Here is a 4,488-nt window from a genome sequence, read left to right on the forward strand (position 1 = left end):
ACTATCCAAGCAGTCTGGTAGCTTGGAGATAGGGCTGACAATTCCAGGTTGGGAAATTCCTAGAGATTTGGAGGTACAGCCTGGAGACAGCAGGTTTTGGGAGAAGAAGGACTCCACTCTAGCCTGGAAGATGGCTTCCTCCCTCACCATGGCTGATCTGGCCAACTGGATCCATGCTACGGTAACATCAAGACATGCCTATTGTAATGCACTATACATAATTCTCCCATCTAAGTTAACTAGGAGACTCCAGTTGGTGCAAAACACTGTGGCTCGGCTATTGTCAGAAGCATGAATATCACTCCCATCCGGCAGTCACTCCACTGGTTGCCTATCAGTTACTGTCAAGGTATTGGCTATCACATGAAAAGGCTCTTCACAGCCTTGGCCCAGCATACCTACAGGACCACCTCCGTCCCTATATTCCTCCACGGCAGCTTCGTTCATCTGAACAGGGTCTCCTGCAGGTGCCACCCTATACATGGGTGAAATATACGGGCTTTCTCTGTGGTGGCCCCTACGCTGTGGAATGGCCTGCCTAAGGAGGTCAGGAGAGCCCCCACGCTCCTGGCTTTCTGCAAACGATGCAAACCCGAATTATTCAAAAAGGCTTTCTATTCAGATAGGAGGGCTGTATTGTGGGGAGGGGGTCTCAAAAAGATTCCTCCCTAATGAGTTAGGGACCACAGACCCACTATGTTGCCCTACATCCTATCAGTTACCTTAAGTATGTGCTCCTATGTACTACCTGTTGCTTTAAGTATGACCCTACTGGGTAGTTCTATGTTGTCAAATGTCAGTCCTAGAATTGCTTATGCTCTGTTTCAGCATTTCTTAAACTCTGTATCGGATTTTTGCTAATGTTATGTCTTTGTAAACTTGCATTTATTTACCATATGGCAAATACCCTATCCTCCTCCTCATTAACAACAACAACAACAACAATGTCATAGAGTTCAGCCCTGAAGCTGCCATTTCCTCCAGGAGAACTGAGAGCCAAGCTACAAGTGACGCCTGACACAGGTTGGACACTTGTCAGCTTCCCTCAAGTTTTGATGGGAAATGGAGGCATCCTGGTCTTGCAGCTGTAATGGAGAGCCAAGCTGTAAAACCAGGACACCTACATTTCCCATCAAAACTTGAGGGAAGCTGACAAGTGTCCAACCTGTGTCAGGCGTCACTTGTAGCTTGGCTCTGATTTCTGTAGACCACTGAGAATTCCAGACCCCACCTGAATGCTGGCAATTCTACCTGAAGGATAGAATAGCCACACAACTTTCTGTCCATGCTGTATGTTGGTAGCTTTTTCTTCCACTTATCTGAGGTCTCAAAACAGTTCAGCAATGGGGCAAATCACCTAGGACACCCTGTCCACTCTAACCACTGCACAAAACTGCCTGTAGCTGGTAGCCCTGCACTTTAAGGATAGGAGTGCAACACTCACAAGTAATCCTGGCTGAGTTCAACAGGACTTACTCTGCAGCAGATTTTCTACCACCCTAGTAGAACAGAAGTTTTGTTTCCCCTTCCGACAGCTCCAATGTGCATTATTATCTGAACAACAGAACAACATGTTAAGTGATCCAGAGCTGTCCAAGATGGAACGTTCTCCTCTTTTTTCATTTTTTAATATCTGCCACTTCTTTCCTGCCCCACATTTCAACAGTATTTATTCAAGAAGGAATGAACAAAAGAGTGGTACTGGGCTATTACTGAGCAAATGAACTCATTGCAGATTCAAACACAGGTCCAGTCGCCAGCCTCTAGGTGGATGAAGGAGCATCCCTTTCACAAAGGAAAAGCGCTCTGTGAATGATCAGGGGCCCTTTGTTCTTAAAAATACTCATCTCCCTGTCATAATAATCATTTGCCATTGGATTGGATAGTCCACCAGGAAAATCCTGTGGCAAAGGCAGTTTTCAGACTGCTGAATTGCAACTGATAATGAAGCTCAAGACAATGCATCCACCTGGACTGAATGGAGACCTAGGCTTCCTGTCTCATTACCAGTGCTGATGTCTCCATACCTTCCTCTACCCCTCTGCATACCCCATCCAATTCAATCACACCTGCTATTGTCATTTAACTGCTATTGTCATTCGGCATCTGGAATCAATCTCCAAGAAGAAATGGGAGGTGGGAGGAAAACTGTGGCAGTTTGAGAACTACTGAAGTATAATAAAATGTAGAGGGGGGTGACTTTACCGGGGGGGGAAGAGATAAATGTGAATTTATAAGCAGTTAGATTAACAGATTGATATATATATAGATATATATTGGTTATAATGCACCAAACTGAATGTATAGACGAGTCAAATTGATTGACTATGTGACGAGAGTTATATAGAATTACCATAAAAAGATAGAATGAGTAATAAATAGAGAATAAGTCAAATTGTTTGATTTAAATGTGTAAGATTTTTATGGTTTATGATATATAGGTTTATGATATAGAAATATAGAAATATTTAAAATTGGAAAAAGGGATAAATTGTTTATCTAAGATGGAAACAAAGACTTACAGTTTGGGTATATAATAAGAAAAGTAGTTAAGGATGTACTGCTTAGTATAATGGAGAAGATGTATTTGTTTTAGATAGAGAAATTTAATAGAAGTAAGGGAAAAGGGACAAAGGGTTGGAAAACTGTTGGAAGTCAACAAAAGGGGGGGGGGAAAGGGAGGGGGTTAGAAATGAAAAATTTGGGGAAAATTGAATGTAAATGTAAAAATAACGGATTCTAACCCAATAAAAATTTTTTCAAAAAAAAAAAAAATCTCCAAGATATAAGGACAAGTGAACACATTTTAGTTGTATCTGAAGAAGTGAGCTGAGACTCATGAAAGCTCATACCCTACCACAAACTTTGTTAGTTTTAGAGGTGCTACTGGACTCTTGCTCTTTTCTACTGCTACAGACACTTGTCAGGCTCTGGATGACAGGATATGGCAGACAGATCCCTGGATCATTGCAGCAAGACACAGGTCCTTGGTTAAATTACTTTTATTCAGAAATCAGATCTTTTCCATATACAGGTCCACAGCTTAGTGAATGGATTGGGCTTACAAACAAGCAAACTCGAAGACCCTATAGTATTTGAACAAATGGATGGGTCTAACATGTACCCTGCATAGTTTAAAACAGAACCTACTCCTATGGGTATGGGAGACCATTGGGAAAATCGGACATATATAATTAGTAATGTAGCCAAATACCCGTTGGTGCTGGGAAGTAGATGGCTATAGGATCATGATCCGTACATCAAATGGTCCACCGGGATGGTGGTCTTTAAAGGTGATCGTTGTGCAAAGCATACATGGACTAAAATGTGGGAAAAGGAGGCACCCTCCCTGTTAGATACTGTACCGTTAACCACAGAAGAGGTTAACCACACTAAGAGCCAAGCTACAAGTGACGCCAGACACAGGTTGGACACTTGTCAGCTTCCCTCAAGTTTTGATGGGAAATGGAGGCATCCTGGTCTTGCAGCTGTAATGGAGAGCCAAGCTGTAAAACCAGGACGCCTACATTTCCCATCAAAACTTGAGGGAAGCTGACAAGTGTCCAACCTGTGTCAGGCATCACTTGTAGCTTGGCTCTAAAACAGCTAGATCTGTACTGATTTACCGTTAAGTGGTATCTCACTATGTCAATGACCAGTAGGGAAAAAACTTTTAAAAGACCCCCGGTTTGCCCATGGGGGATGGATACTGTGGGGGCTGGGAAAAGGAAAATAGCACCAGTATAGGCAGGACTAGAAAATCCACACTTTCCCACTCACATGGCAGCTGGTCCAGCGTTGCTGCTTTGCTGCCCAAAACATCACTGCAAAGTAGGTCTGGGAAAGGGAGAAAAGACAAGGGAAACCCAAGAAGTGCCTGGGACCACCACAATGCTGTGGAAAGCAGGGGGGCAGAAATCCTGCTTCCAATTATCATCCAAGCCAGGCCAAACAATGCATGCATATGCGACCTGAGCTAGGGACCTTGTGCTGTGCCACCCATCCCTCCCACATCAGAGCTGCTGTCCATGTGTCTCTGCGTTGTCCATTCTGTCTGGCAGCAGCTTTCTAGGGTCTGCCTTTTCCAACAGACTGCTTTAGCCAGGGATCCAGGGATTAAAACTTGGCATCTTCTGCATGCAAAGCACATGCTGTACCATGGAGCCCCTAATTCAGCGCATGGTGTTGGACCAAAGGACCTCGTCAGCCTCTCTTCCTATCCCCAGATATATGAGAGGCCGAGGCGACACTGGTTTTGACAGCCCCTTGCCCTTCTGCGATGCTCAATCTCCTTCAGACCAGTTTGCATTCTTTCTGGAGGCCGCCACGTCGCCCACGCAGCAGCCGAGAATGTGCCTTAACAATGGCTGCTGTTTGTCCCGCAATGTCGCCCGAGCGTGTTTACCATCTTTTTACAAGGCATGATCATAAATACCCCCTTTTCACTTTTGTTCCTCTCTGCTTTCTTTCTCCCCCTTCTTGGCTCAA

This window comes from Eublepharis macularius, chromosome 1, assembly GCF_028583425.1.
Source record: "Eublepharis macularius isolate TG4126 chromosome 1, MPM_Emac_v1.0, whole genome shotgun sequence".
Classification (NCBI taxonomy): Eukaryota; Metazoa; Chordata; class Lepidosauria; order Squamata; family Eublepharidae; genus Eublepharis; species Eublepharis macularius.